The sequence below is a fragment of the Gossypium arboreum genome, chromosome 12 (assembly GCF_025698485.1).
Source record: "Gossypium arboreum isolate Shixiya-1 chromosome 12, ASM2569848v2, whole genome shotgun sequence".
NCBI classification, from domain to species: Eukaryota; Viridiplantae; Streptophyta; class Magnoliopsida; order Malvales; family Malvaceae; genus Gossypium; species Gossypium arboreum.
Genome location: NC_069081.1, coordinates 100,360,808 through 100,377,714, shown reverse-complemented (window position 1 = coordinate 100,377,714; position 16,907 = coordinate 100,360,808). Strand labels below are relative to the sequence as shown.

Sequence of the window (16,907 nt, the reverse complement as noted above, 5' to 3'; positions counted from 1 at the left end):
TCCTGCGTTTTCCTAATTTGCATTTCCACATTTATTCTTTCATTAACAAAATCTACACAATCCCACAACAAATTCGTATATAATAACACATTATATACTTCAATCATTCACAAATAAACATCTAATTTCAACCATATGAACTTACCCGCTAATTTGTAGAAGATATTGAAATTTAGGGACTATTCGCAACTTTTTCTTTTCCTCGTTCTTCTTTGGATTCTTGATCTATAATATAAAATATTTCTACTCATTAGCATTTATTTGATTTCTATTTCACTTCACAATTTATGCTGTTCAAATTTCAAAATTGCACTTTTACCCCAAAATTTCTGATTTTCACAATTTAGTCCCTACTCAATTCACCCATCAATTGAACTAATTTTTCTCAATTAACACTTTATTTTATCATTATAAACTATTTCAAAACCTTTTATATTCTTAATTTCAACAGCAACCTTCAATTCACAACTTTTTCACAATTAGGTCCTAAATATCATTTCCTATCAAAATCACTTAATAAAACCACCTTAATATGAAATTAGAACTTAAATTTCATAATAATTCATCATAAAATTCCTTATCCATCCAGGGTAACTTCCAATTTCACCCATAAAATCAAAAACTAATGAATTCTACAAGTGGACCTAATTGTAAAAGTCATAAAACATAAAATTATCAAGAAAAAGCAAGAATTAGACTCACATGATGTAAAAATATGAAAACCAGCTTTCTCCAGATCTTCTATGGCGTTTTGGCTGAGAAATTATGAAGAAAATGTCTAGATTTTTCAATTACATCATTATTTAACTATTAACTTTTATCTATTTCCAATTTTGCCCTTGTTCACATTGTTTTCTTGCTTATTTCATACCCAAACCGTCCAGCCATTAACCTTTGGGTCTAATTGCTCTTTAAATCCATCTTTTAAATACTTAAGCTATTTACTCACAATTTAACAAATTTTGTGCTATTTTCAATTTAATCCTTTTCAATTAATTAGCCATCCAAGCGTTAAAATTTTCTAACTAAACTTTAATACTAACTCAATGACACTCCATAAATATTTATAAAAATATTTATAGCTTGATTTTCAACTTTGAGGTCTCGATACCTCATTTTTGACCCGTTTGACCTAATAAATTCTTTTAATTCACTAATTTCACCATTTCACAAATTCTTCTAAATTCTTACTTGACTCATAAATATTAAATTACTATCTTGTTCAATCTTATTTTTGAATTTAGTGATCTCAAATCACCATTTCCGACACCACTTGAAAATTAGTAGTTATAACTCTCCCCTTTAAAAATTTCGTCCTCGAAATTTGTTACTGAAAATAGATTTGGATCTTGTGATCTTATTGACTCCTCTGTTTCCCCAGTTGCCTCCTCCATACCATGTCGATGCCATAATACTTTAACCAATGGTACTCTTTTGTTCCGCAATTCCTTAACTTCACGAGCCAAAATCTTCTTGGTTCTTGAATAAGTCATATCCGGTTGAAGCTCAATTTCAGTATGGGGAATTACATGTGAAGGATCGACCTATCTCGCCTTAGCATAGACACATGAAACACATTATGAATCTTCTCAAGTTAGGAGGTAAAGCCAAACGATAAGCCACAGGACCAACCCTTTCCACAATTTCATATGGCCCTATGAATCTCGGACTTAATTTTCCCTTTTACCAAATCGTAACACCCTTTTCCATGGTGAAACTTTTAAAATACTCGATCACCCTTGCATATTCTATGTCTCTTCGTTTTAAATTCGCATATGACTTACAGCGATCTGAGCGACTTTTAGACTATCTCGAATAATCCGGACTTTCTCTTGGTTTCTCGAATCAAATCAACCCCAACTATTTTTGATTCACTCAATTCAGACCAACACAATGGAGTCTTGCATTTTCTACCATAAAGAGCCTCAAATGGTGTCATTTTATACTAGACCGATAGCTATTGTTGTAAGCAAACTCAATAGCAGTAAATACCTTTCCCAACTGTCATCAAACTCGAGTATACAACATCTTAACATATCTTCTAAAATTTGAATCACTCGCCTCGATTGTCCATCTGTTTGAGGATGAAATCTTTGTACTAAAATTCAATCTGGTACCTAAGGCTTCTTGCAATTTATTCCAAAATCTTGAAGTAAACCTCGGATCCGATGCGAAATGATAGATATTGGAACTCCATGTAGTCTCACAATCTTTGACACATACAATTTCGCTAACTTATTAAGTGAAAAATCTATTCGATTGGAATAAAGTGTCTTGACTTTGTCAATCTATCAACAATCACCCATATCGAATCTTTCTTTCTGAGTCACGAGCAATCGACACAAAATCCATTGAAATATGCTCCCACTTCCATTCGGGAATCATAATGGGTTGTAATAAACCCGTTGGCACTTGATGCTCGCTTTAACTTGCGGCAAATCAAACATTTTGCAATAAATTTGAAATTTCTCTTTTCATACCAGCCACCAATATGTCTTTTTCAGATCACCATACATTTTGTACTACCGGATGAATAGAATACATACTATTATGTGCTTGAGAAAGAATATCATTCTTTAAATCGAATTATTGGGAACACAAATCCTATTATGATAGCACAATATACCTTCATCATCAATCTTGAACTCGAATCTAAATTATCCCGAACCATTTGTCGTTTCAAAGCACCAATTTTGGATCTTCATTCTGCAGCTTCGAATTGTTGAAGAAACATTGGTTTTACCTTCAATTCTACTAATACAACACCTTCTTCATTAAGAGCCAAATGAGCATTCATTGCGAAGTGCAAACAAGGATGACTTTCGACTCGATTGCATCGGCAACTACATTAGCTTTCCACGGATGATAGTCAATAACCAAATCATAGTCTTTCAAAGCAACTCTAACCACCGTCTCTGTCTTAAGTTCGGTTCCTTACGAGTCATTAAGTATTTCAAACTTTTGTGATCCGTATACATATAACACTTCTCACCATATAAATAGTGTCTCCAAATTTTTAAGGCAAAAACAATTGCACTAACTCAAGATCATGTGTAGGGTAATTCTTTTCATGTGGTTTTAATTGCCGTGAAGCATAAGCCACTACCTTTCCGATCGCATTAACACACAACCCAAACCACTTAAAGATGCATCATTGTACACAAAGATACGGTATACGATTACGGTTGAGTTAAGACCGAGCTTCATTAACATTTTCTTTAAGCGATCAAAGCTCACGACATTCATCGGACCACATAAACTCAACATTCTTACGTAATAAACGAGTCATTGGTGAAGCAATCATGGAAAAATTCTTTACAAAACGGCGATAGTATCCTGCTAATCCCGAAAACTTCGCACTTCGATTTACATTCTTGGTGTTTTCCAATTCACCACTGCCGAAACTTTACTTGGATCCACACGAATTCCTTTAGCTGATATAATATGACCCAGAAATCCAACCTCATGAAGCCAAAACTCACATTTACTAAATTTCGCATATAACTGTTTTTCTCTCAAAGTCTGCAGTACAATTCTCAAGTGCTGTGCATGTTCGGATTCTGTCTTTGAATAGACCAATATGTCATCAATAAATACCACCACAAATCTATCCAAATAAGACTGAAAAATTCGATTCATTAAATCCATAAATGCAGCGTAGGGCATTCGTTAAACCAAAAGGCATTACCAAAAATTCGTAGTGACCATACCGAGTTCAAAAGCGTCTTTGGCACATCACACTCTTTAACCTTGGTGATAATACCCAGATCTAAGGTCTATTTTGAGAACAACTGCAGCACCTTTCAGTTGATCAAACAAATCATCGATACGAGGTAATGGATATTTATTTTAATTGTTACCTTATTCAACCGCACGTAATCAATACACAATCGCAACGAACCATCTTTCTTTTTCACAAATAAGACAAAGTGCGCCCCAAGGTGATGTACTCGGTCGATGAACCCTTTATCCAATAACTCTTGCAACTGTGTCTTCAACTCTTTTAACTCATTGGTGCCATTCTATACGGTGTTATTGATATTGAGGTATGCAGGAATTACATCAATTATGAATTCAACCTCACAACTGGGGTAAACCGGGTAATTCCTCGAAACACATCAATAAACTCATTAACAATCGACAATTGTTCCATCTTCAATTCGAACCCCGAGTATCAAGAATATAAGCTAGAAATGCTTTATTACCTTTCCGAATCAATTTTCGAGTCAGTAAAAGGTGAAATAATCCGACATCATTCTTTTTATCCCCAAACTCATTGAAACTATTCCCCCACATCGACATTTTAAATCAATCCATTTTCTCTACAATTCACTATGGCATCGTGTCCAATCAACCAATCCATTCCAAGAATAACATCAAATTCTCGGAAGGTAACAACATTAAATCAACAGAGAATTCACACCTTGTATTTTCGGTGGACAATTCCGACATATTAAATTAACCAACACACTTTGCCCTAGTGGATTAGTGACTTGCAATTCAAGGTCGATGGACTCAACGGTCATTTTCTTTTCGACACTAATGCGGTGCAAATATATGAATGTGTAGATCCAGGATCAATTAAAGCATACAGAATCATCAAAAGATAGAAATTACCAGCTATCACATCCGGAGCGAAGCTTCTTCCCTTGCCGGATAGCATATGCGTGCGGTACTCTTGTCTCGATCGGGCTGCAGTATCTCTCGTTCGAATGAACAGTCCCAGAGCACTACTTTGACTGAACGTTTACCTTTACGAGGAGTATTTGCTTGCTTCTCCCCTTGTTCTCTATCTTCTTTAATAATTGAGGACGATCTGAATAAAATGATCAGTTCCACCACATTTATAGCAAGCTCGGCTCTTCCCCAACACTCACCAATATGAAATCTACCACAATTTTACATCTAAGTCTCGGAATATTTTGCACACTACTAACACTAGCTGCTGGTTTCTTAGTTACTCCGACATCTTGTTGAGTCGTTTTTGTTATTCGATCGTTCGGGATTATAACAGTCGACGAGAATCATTTCGAACTTTTGGCGAAAAAGTCAAAGTTGGTCTAGAGAAACTTCTTTTGTATACCTCTTTACCTCTTCTTTCTCTTTGCATCTTTCTCATTATACACTTCTTCCATCTTTTGAGCTCGATCAAACAGAATCACAAATTCGAATCTCTGTACCTCCAATCATCATTCGATTTCATCATTAAGCCCTTCTTCAAATCTAATGCACATTTCTTCCTCTGTCTTTACAACATCCCGAGCATATCTCTTGAGATACACAAATTCTCTTTCATATTCAGCCCTTGTTTTATTCCCTTGTCGAAGATCAAGAAATTCTCTTCTTCTTATCTAAATATCTCTTTCCCACATACTTCTTCTTAAATTCGTTTTGGAAGAATTCCGTGTAAGTTTATCTGCAGTACCATTGCCTCAATGGTTTCCACCAATTATCGCTTCTTCTTTCAATAGCGGCGCACATCCCAAATAGTCCTCAGGAGAACACATCATCTGTTTAAAACTCTCTCCAAACTCTTTAACCAATACTCGCTTTAACCGGATCATCGTCCGATCTCCTCGAAATTCTTCACTCCAAACTTTCGAGTTTTTCAATTGGTGTTCTTTGCTAGATTCATCTATTAAAGGAGGAGCAACCGGGGTTGTAACTGGTGGTACAAGAGGGGAGGAGGAGGTTGTTGTGCGACTTCTTCCTTGTATTGTTTCATGATACCACCGATTCATTAATCCGTAAATCATATTTTTAAGTTCTTCCTCTATCATCAAAGAAATCAGGACATTACCACTTGTTCCCTGTTCAGAAGTTTGTATTCTACTATTAACTTCCTCTTCCTAACTAGCACCATCGGGTCTATCAGACATCTTTACAATCTATAACAAAAATTAGTAATTAGATCGGATCATTCACATCACACTATCACAGATTTATATGGCATGTATTTTAAACACTTTACACATCAAATTAGTTCGAGAATCGACTAAACCAGGCTCGATACCAATAAATGTAATGCCCCTTTACCCGAGACCGTCACCGGAGTCGAGCACGAGGCATTACTAAACTTATTTGAGCACTTAAACAAATTCAAACAATTTATATCACACTTTCCAGACAAGCTGTCCAACTGTGTCATAGTTGCTAAATAATTCATATCTCGAGTTATAAAACTCGAAATCCAAATCCGTAAATTTTATCTGAATTTATACTCATATATCTACTTACCAATTTTTTCTAGAATTTTGGTCAAGCCAATTAGTACAGTTTATTATTTAAAATCTCCCTGTTTCAGGGTTTGACTACTCTGACCTTTGTGTATTACGAATCAGATATCTCTCTGTACAGAGCTTCAATGACTATGCCGTTTGTCTCTAATAAAACTAGACTCAATAAGGAATCTGTACATATAAAGTATGACTTCTAATTATCTTTGTAAAATTTATGGTGAATTTCCAAAGTCAGAACAGGGGATCCAGAAATCGCTCTGGCCCTGTTTCACAAAAATTTAAACATCTCATAAAATATAGCTCATATACCTGTTTTGCTTCTTCCATATGAAAATAGACTCATCGAGATTCAATTACATAATTTATTCATTATTTAATTCCATTTCTACTATTTTTAGTGATTTTTCAAAGTCAAACTACTGCTACTTACCGAAAACTATTTTAGTACAAATATTGTTAACTAGTTTATAACATCTTTACTTCAATTCATTCAAACTCTATACATGCCATATAAATCTTCAAACATAAAACAAAAGCTACCGGAATTGATCTGGATAGTGTGCTTTGTTGTGTTGATCCGATCTACCCACTTCACTTCAAGTCAATCTACATAAAAATATTAAACACACACAAGTAAGCTTATTGAAGCTTAGTAAGTTCATAGGTTAAAAGTAATGCTTACCAAACATAATATTTCCAAACAATACCAAAACATTTACTAAAGTTTCTGCGATTCACAACCATTGTTATAATAATTCACATAGTTGAGCTCAACAAGTAACAACTACTCAATCTCTTTCATTTGGATCACTTCTCTTTATTTCTTATAATCAAATTAGGAAGCGGCTTACGAAATTGAGTACGTCGTTGCTCAATGCCACGATTCACAACTCAGTATGGTTTTCTCATTGAAATACCATACCTACATTTTTTAACTTCGGTATGGGAAATGCCATACCTACATTTCTTAACTTCGGTATGGATTTGATAATACCATACCTACATTTCACATTTCAAGATGGATAATACCATACCTACATTTCACAACTCAGTATGGATGATACCATACCTACATTTCACACTTTGCCATGGAACAACCATGGTCTTATCAATCAATTCATCACACGTCACGATACGAACGTACTCAATCCTGCGTTTTCCTAATTTGCATTTCCACATTTATTCTTTCATTAACAAAATCTACACAATCCCACAACAAATTCGTATATAATAACACATTATATACTTCAATCATTCACAAATAAACATCTAATTTCAACCATATGAACTTACCCGGCTAATTTGTAGAAGATATTGAAATTTAGGGACTATTCCGCAACTTTTTCTTTTCCTCGTTCTTCTTTGGATTCTTGATCTATAATATAAAATATTTCTACTCATTAGCATTTATTTGATTTCTATTTCACTTCACAATTTATGCTGTTCAAATTTCAAAATTGCACTTTTACCCCAAAATTTACAGTTTTCACAATTTAGTCCCTACTCAATTCACCCATCAATTGAACTAATTTTTCTCAATTAACACTTTATTTTATCATTATAAACTATTTCAAAACCTTTTATATTCTGAATTTCAACAGCAACCTTCAATTCACAACTTTTTCACAATTAGGTCCTAAATATCATTTCCTATCAAAATCACTTAATAAAACCACCTTAATATGAAATTAGAACTTAAATTTCATAATAATTCATCATAAAATTCCCTTATCCATCCAGGGTAACTTCCAATTTCACCCATAAAATCAAAAACTAATGAATTCTACAAGTGGACCTAATTGTAAAAGTCATAAAAACATAAAAATTATCAAGAAAAAGCAAGAATTAGACTCACATGATGTAAAAATATGAAAAACCAGCTTTCTCCAGATCTTCTATGGCGTTTTGGCTGAGAAATTATGAAGAAAATGTCTAGATTTTTCAATTACATCATTATTTAACTATTAACTTTTATCTATTTCCAATTTTGCCCCTTGTTCACATTGTTTTCTTGCTTATTTCATACCCAAACCGTCCAGCCATTAACCTTTGGGTCTAATTGCTCTTTAAATCCATCTTTTTAAATACTTAAGCTATTTACTCACAATTTAACAAATTTTGTGCTATTTTCAATTTAATCCTTTTCAACTAATTAGCCATCCAAACGTTAAAATTTTCTAACTAAACTTTAATACTAACTCAATGACACTCCATAAATATTTATAAAATATTTATAGCTTGATTTTCAACTTTGAGGTCTCGATACCTCATTTTTGACCCGCTTGACCTAATAAATTCTTTTAATTCACTAATTTCACCATTTCACAAATTCTTCTAAATTCTTACTTGACTCATAAATATTAAATTACTATCTTGTTCAATCTTATTTTTCGAATTTAGTGATCTCAAATCACCATTTCCGACACCACTGAAAATTAGGCCGTTACATTTCTAACTCGTCTTGTCCTTTTGTTTTTCAGCTTTAAGTTTTATGGTTTTAATTTAGTAGTTTTTTAAATAAAATGAAAGGTTTGTGAGTTTCTCCCCACACACCGTGCACATGCATCTTTGCATAACATGAGCTCTATACCCGGGCTCCGTCCGTTTAAGTGAAAGTAAACGCTATGCCTTCGTGAGTTAACTCGTCCCTCTGCAGACAGAGCTAGTGAATACTTTGGGTTACATATGACTTATGCTTTGTGAGTTAACTTGTCCTCCGCATAGGCATAAGAAGATGTAATCCTCGAATTGAACTCGTGAGCTCTGTGGACGGCTCTGACCGAGGCTTCGTACTAATCTTAGTAGATGACAGTACGGATAATTCGAGTACCTGTATAGAACCGAAACCACATATAGTGAATCGTACGAGCCACCTAATTAGAGCCATGTCGAACCTCCGTCCGTTAATAGTCACCAAAATAAGTACATGGGAGAAATGCCTCTTACCTTTTATTTCTTTGACATTTACACTTTCTATTTTGATTTTCTATAATTCATGTTTGTTATACTAACCAAGATATTTGTCTGTGTTCTTATTTTGCATCATGCATTATAGGCATCATATTAGGAAGGTGTTGACTAGAGATTGGTTGCCAAAAACTGGGTTTTTAATGGAAGAGTCAATTATACAAACGACCGAGAAGAATGCCGTGGTTCAGGACTGGTCTCTAAAAACTTAGAAAGAAAAAGGGGATAGTCTAGTTGAGGGATGTATTGTCAATCTGCCCTAGCACGTAACTGTGAATGTTCACCAGAATAACCTTGAAGAATTAGTTCGGGTTTGGAATCAGTAGGACTTAGACACTAGGGGTATCTTCCCTGAAAGATATGGGGACATAACCAACTTGATTGCTGTCAACGTTGACAAATGATTGATTCAAGCCATGGTCAGATTTTGGGATTCGGCTTACCAATGTTTTACCTTCAATTGAGAAGATATGACGCTGACTATAGAGGAGTACGTTGCTTTGCTTCGTGTTGAAAATACGCAATTCTATAAAATATATGTGAAGGAGCCTAAGCCGATGACCTTCAAGAAAAAGTTAGTGAGATTGACAGACATGACTGACACATGGGCCGAAAAACAGATAAAAAAGAAAAATGAAAACATTTGCATTCCATGGTCTTCCCTACGAGATTTGGTTTTAAACCATCCCAACATGTTGAAAAGGATAAATCTATTCGCTTTGGCCATCTACGGTTTGATCATCTTCCCGAAAGTCCTTGGACACATAGAAGTTACGGTGGTGGATTTCTTCGAAAGATTAAAACAAGGAATCAACTCTGTCCCGACTATCTTAGCTGAGACCTTCAGATCCCTGAGTAGTTGTCAGAGGAAAGGGGAAGGACGATTTATTGGATGCGCGCAGTTGCTCAATGTTTGGATCTTGAGTCACTTCTAGAAAGTAGAGTGCACACCGTTCCATATGTTTTCAAAAACATTTGCCCCGTTGGAAGCTTATCTCAAGAAAGAATGGCCAAAGGAAGTCACTGAACAACATTGGGTCTCAGTTTTTCAGAACCTTCAAGCTGAAGATGTAACCTGGAGAGCACCGTGGATCCGCCCTTCGGTTCTGTTATACAAGGTTAGAAATCAAGATTGGGTACCACTACTCGAGCTATGGGAAGGAATTGGATACGCTCCGTTAATGGTCTAGAGGCAATTTCCTTCACGAAAATTCATACCCGCCACTGGAGGATTAGCGCAGTCCGAGTTTGCTTTTGCGGGTGAATGCTATATGAAGAGGGTCCGAGGCATTGCAAAATCTTGGAAGGAAGTTCAACTGATGGAGTTGGCCCTATATGCTGATACTCTCACTCAAGATTACGACGTATGGAGAATGCAACGGGTGAATAGCCAACGAGTTTCGTCAATGAGTTACGCCTTTTAGAATCCCTTCTTGAAGGAAATGCCGTCCGAGTTAGAAGTGGCAAGACAAGAGTTTGAACGCGAAAAGACCATGATGTCAAGGGACCTCAATGCCCTTCAAGAAGAAAATTACCAGTTGAAGATCGACGTTCAGATTGAAAGGTCCAAAACTGAGAAAGTGCAAAAAGGGGTTGAAGTCGTAAGAAATGACTTAAGGGATCTCCATCTGGAAAATAAAAAGTTAAGAGGCACAATAAAAAATAGTGGGTTGGGCAAGTCGTCGGCAGAATGGAAAGAAGAAATAAGCAACATTAAAGGCGGGATGGAATTTTGGAAAGGAAAAGTGAAGAAAGAGGAGGAAAAGGCTGCTCGGGCTATGATGGAGCTAAAAAAGAACGCCGAATATGAAGTTGTGTCTGCCGAGGTAATGACTAGTCGATCTAAATGTCATGAACTAAAAGAGAGGATATGAGATTTAGAAGACATGTTGCAAGATCGTCAACAACAGCTAGATACTCTCTTGAAGGCTTTAGAGGAAAAGAATAATCAGTATGATAGAGACATTCGTGCTTACGAAGTGAGCCTCCAAGAAAAAGAAATGCAACTTAGCTATTTGATCAATGAAATTCGTGGGGTAACCATGCACATGGTACAACTATCGGAAGAAGCTGAAATTCTCATTTGCCAATTCCTTCCAAGTCGAAGGTCGAATATATCAGAATCCATAGCACGAGTAAAGAAATGTGGCGATATAGCTAGGAAGTTTGTGAATGGCTGGATCGAAAATGGAAAAATGTTTTGTAATGAACTCTTTTGATGAATGAAATGCCTAAATAGGGGCTATCTTGAAGTCAACACCCATTTCTTGCATTTCTTTCATGATTGACATTCATGCATTCATTGCATGTACCTATCCCATAATCACTCGCTAAAGTTAGAATCATATAACTCACAATCACAACACTTCAAATCTAGAATCACGCTATTCGTATAGAACGCGTCGAAAAGCTAGAATAATGGAGGCTGAGCTCAATGAAAGAATCGAAAGGATGGAAAGAGTTCAAAGGGAATTACAAGAACAACTGGCTAAGTCACAGCAAGAACAAAGGGAATCACTTGAACAGAAGGATCGAATGGCTAAGATGATAGAAATGATGTCGGCTCTGGTAAAAGGAAAGGGACTTATGAACCCTGACGTTGTGGAACCACAGTTAAGGGCTAATCACGATCAGGATCCGCCCCATCCGCCAGGATTTACTCCACCGCATGCCCACGCAACACAAAGAGGATACCCTCAATGGGAACCTACAGGCCTAAAGCAACGACCTACGCCACCTGCTAATCTGAGGCAAAGAATGTTCGTATCAAATCCGGGGGCGAGTCCTACTGATCCACTCGTTCCAGATTTGGACGATCTAGTAGAAATAACCAAGTTGAAAACGATGATCATGAGGCTCAAGAGAAGTATAGGAGCTTAGAGGAAAGACTCAAAGCGATAGAAGGCACTGAAGTCTTCTCCGCATTAGATGCTAAAGAACTCAGTTTGGTACCCGATCTAATTCTGCCTCCGAAGTTCAAGGTGCCTGATTTTGAAAAGTACGATGGGACAAGGTGTCCAAAAGCGCATCTTGTCATGTTTTGCCGAAAAATGACCGGTTATGTGAACGAAAATAAGCTACTCATACATTGTTTTCAGGATAGTCTAGTAGGATCGGCTCTTCAGTGGTACAACCAGCTTAGTAGGAAAAGATTTGATCCTGGAAAGACTTGGCATCAGCATTCTGCGAGCAGTACAAGTATGTATCGGACATGGTGCCTAATCGAATGACTCTACAAATGATGGAAAAGAAACCAGCAGAAATCTTTAGACAATATGCGCAAAGGTGGAGAGATATATCAGCCCAAGTGGAGCCTCCACTGACTAAGACTGAGATAATAGTCCTTTTCATCAATACTCTGAGAGCACCATTCTATGACAAGCTGGTGGGAAGTGCTACGAAGGATTTTTCGGATATCGTAATTTCCGAAGAACTTATTGAGAATGCCATCAAAAGTGGGAGGATGGAAGGTTCAGAAAGTTCAAAAAGGGCAGCGCCCATGAAGAAGAAAGAACCAGAAGCCCATATGGTGGGAATGGGAAGTCGTTATACCCCTAATCCATATCCAAACCAACCCCAACCTCGAAATTATCCTCCTTCGAATTTCTATTATCCTTCTCAGACCCCTTACTACCAAGCACCACCTCATTCCTACCCTATATACTCCACGAACAACCAAAGGCCCATCACCACATTCCCACAAAACACTCTACCCGCTCAAAGCCAACCTAGAAATGAACCAAGACCAGCAAGGCCCAATCCTGAGAGACCGCAATTTACCCCTATTCCTATGTCGTATGGGGAACTGTACCCAAAACTCTTGGAGAAGCAATTAATATATCCCCATTACATGGCATCCCTTAAACCTCCATACCCAAAATGGTACGATCCAAATGCTAGTTATGCATACCATGCCGGGAACCAGGGGCACTCTACAAAAAAACTGTCTTGCCTTCAAAAGGAGAGTTCAATGACTCATCGATGCAGGCATTCTGCGATTTGATGGTACTGGCGGTACGACCGGAAACCCATTCCCAAACCACACAGAAGGGAATGTGAGCGCAGTGGGAAAGGAGGACAAACGGCAAAGTAGAAGATGGGTTTCTAAAATAAGAACACCTCTACAGAAAATTTAGGAGGTGCTGGTTGAAAAGAGGTTGCTCTGTCATCTTAACAGAGTATTCGAAGGAAGAAATGCAAAAGGTCAAAGTTTTTGCGAATTCCATGGAACTGAGGGGTACGACATTCAATCCTGCGAGGAGTTCAGGAGATTATTGCAAAATATGATGGATAATAAGGAGATTGGGATTTTTTATAAAGGCAAAGAGGCCGATAGAGGAGAAATATGGGCCTCTGACAATCAATCATCAGATGTCCCGTATAGCGCCGACCGACCGTTAATAATTTATTATGACGCGAAGAAGGAGCCGGTGAAACCAAAAGTGATAATTGAAGTACCATCTCCTTTCCCATATAAGGACAATAAAGTAGTACCATGGAAATACGACGTCAATATCGTCACACCTGAAGATGAAAAACCCGAAGCCATGACTGGAAGTGTTGGGGAAGTAGGTCATTTCACTCGTAGTGGGAGATGTTATTCGAAAGAGGTCAAACCAGTGAAGAGGAATAGTGACTTGAAACAGAAAGGAAAAGCACCAATGCATGTGACCGAAGATGAGCATGAAACTGTGCCTGAACAAGAAGCTAAAAAGCCTGTAGATGATGAGGAAGCACAAGAGTTCTTAAAATTTATCAAGCATAGTGAGTATAATATGGTGGAACAATTGAGTAAGCAGCCAGCACGAATCTCAATATTATCTCTACTGCTGAATTCAGAACCACACCGGAACGCTCTGTTGAAAGTGTTAAATCAAGCTTATGTGGCAAACAATATATCTGTTGAAAAGCTGGATAGGTGGGTGAATAACTTGAATGCGGATAATTTCATTTCTTTTAGTGATGATGAAATACCGCCCAATGGTAGAGGCTCTGTGAAAGCATTGCATATCACAACCCGCTGTAAGGGTTATATAATACCGAACGTGGTAGTCGATAATGGATCGACACTCAATGTCATGCCTTTGGCTACACTTTTCAGGATTCCGATGGATTTGTCCTATCTAAGGCCTTGCCATTCCACAGTAAGGGCATTCGATGGAACAAGACAAGAAGTCATGGGAAAAATCGAGATCCCTCTAGAAGTGGGTCCCTACTATATGATGTCGAGTTTTAAGTCATGGACATTACACCCTTGTATAACTGCCTTTTGGGAAGACCCTGGATCCATTCCGCTGGAGCGGTCCCATCATCCCTCCATCAAAATGTGAAATTTATCATGGATGGCTGTTTGGTCACTGTCGAGGGAGAAGAAGATATTGTAACATCTATTTCTACCGACGCACATACATTGAAGTGAGTAAAGATGCTATAGAATGTTCCTTCCGATCCTTTGAATTTGTCAATGCCGCATTCGTCGCTGAGGGGAACAGAATTCCCATGCCAAAACTGTCGAGAAATACCAGGATGGGTATCAAGCTGACTGTAGGGAGAGGAGCCCGAGCGAGGAAAGGTTTAGGAAAATTTCAGCAAGGAATAGTTAGGGCTCTAAAGCCAGTGCACCACAAGGCCCGATACGGTTTGGGGTTCCAGCCGGACATGCGTCAAAGAAGAAAACAATGGAATAAGGATCAAGAAAGAAGGATCGCAAGAACCTTAGGCCGAGAAATAGAATGAGAGCCCATAACGTATCCTCCTTTGTCAAAAATATTTACATCTACAGGGATGATATACCCCGGACAGGATAATACACAAAGCACGCTGTTATTAATTGAAAGGGGGCTTCAGAATGTTAGTATAAATGTCATTGACAAAGGAAGTGAGGCAAGTAAAGACGTTTCAACGATACGCCCTTGTCCTCCTGGATTTGTTTTGAACAATTGGACTGCTGTGGAGCTCCTTGTCATTTCTAAATCTTCTCCAGAGTAATGCTCAATATTAACACTATTCTTTTTTGTGTGTCCCTAAGTAATAGAGGGATTCTTTTGTAAGAGCTTATGATTCACTCTTTATCATTTAAATGAACATCAATGAAGATGCATTTTGTCACGGTCTTTCACATTATCGCTAATTTCATAATCATTTTCTCATTTCATAGCCTATCCTTACATTTGCCTCATGCCATGCCATAACATTTCGTTTGTTGGTTCTAATACTTGGATGCCCCTCTATAGTTTCCTTTTCCATTCAACTTTCAGGTGCTCAGATATCAATGGCATGAACAAACCCGTTATGAGTCCTGAAATCGATTTTGAGAAATTTGTTTGTTTAGGAGAATTGAAGTCAAGAAAATGTCAAGGCGTGTCTCGCCTCTCGACTTGCTAAGAATGGTGGAACAAGAGGATAAACAGATTTTACCTCATCAAGAATCTGTTGAAACAATAAATTTAGGAATTGAAGAAAAGAAGCAAGAAGTGAAGATTGGCACCTCTATTTCAGGGGGCACCAGGCATAGTTTGATTGCTTTGTTCCGCGAGTACAAAGATGTATTCGCATGGTCATATCAGGATATGCCAGGATTGGATGAAGATGTAGTGGTCCATAAGCTCCCATTAAAGCCAGAATGTAAACCCATTCAACAAAAGCTAAGACGGATGAGACCTGAGATGTTGTTGAAAATAAAAGAGGAAGTCAAGAAGCAATTTGATACTGGCTTCCTACAAGCCTCCAAATACCCAGAATGGGTGGCTAACATAGTCCCGGTGCCAAAGAATGACGGAAAAGTACGAATGTGCGTGGATTATCGTGACCTGAATCGAGAGAGTCCTAAAGATAATTTTCTTTTGCCACACATCGATACATTGGTGGATAACACAGCCAAGCATTCATTGTTTTCGTTCATGGATGGATTCTCGGGTTATAATCAGATCAAGATGGCCCTTGAGGATATGGAGAAAACTACTTTCAAAACAATGTGGGGAACATTCTGCTACAAGGTAATACCGTTCGAATTAAAGAATGCTGGGGCAACATATCAGAGGGCTATGGCGACATTATTCCATGACATGATGCATAAGGAAATAGAGGTCTATGTTGACGATATGATTGCTAAATCCCGAAGGGAAGAAGAGCATGTAGTGAACCTGAAGAAGTTGTTCGACAGACTGAGAAAATTCCAGCTGAAGCTCAATTCGGCCAAATGCACATTTAGAGTTACCTCGGGAAAGTTGCTAGGCTTCATCGTCAGTGAGAGAGGCATTGAAGTTGATCCCGATAAGATAAAAGCCATTCAAGAACTACTACCTCCTCGCACGCAAAAAGAGGTCAGAGGATTTTTAGGGAGGTTGAACTACATTGCTCGGTTCATTGCTCAATTTACCAACCAGTGTGATCCAATCTTTCGGCTTCTTCGAAAACATAACCCGGGAGAATGGAATGAGGAATGCTAGGTGGCCTCTGATAAGATAAAACAATATTTGTCTAATCCTCCAGTGCTAGTACTGCCAACTCCGGGAAGACCATTGATATTGTATTTGACTGTGTTTGAAAATTCAATAGGTTGCGTACTAGGGCAACACGACAAGTCAGGAAGGAAAGAAAAAGCGATCTACTATTTCAGCAAAAAGTTCACTGAATATGAGGCAAGGTATTCGTCCATTGAAAAATACTGTTGTGCTCTGGTTTGGGTAGTTCAGAGGCTCA

At 37.7% G+C, this 16,907-nt stretch overlaps 1 long non-coding RNA gene across 1 annotated transcript; it reads right to left on the bottom strand.

The window, feature by feature from the left end:
* Positions 1 to 6,587: 6,587 nt before the first annotated feature.
* LOC128285197 (uncharacterized) lies at positions 6,588 to 7,664 on the bottom strand. Its single transcript, XR_008275635.1, has 2 exons — positions 7,533 to 7,664; positions 6,588 to 6,845 (listed from the first exon to the last, which is right to left on the bottom strand). It is a non-coding gene; the product is annotated as an uncharacterized LOC128285197 (long non-coding RNA).
* Positions 7,665 to 16,907: the final 9,243 nt, after the last annotated feature.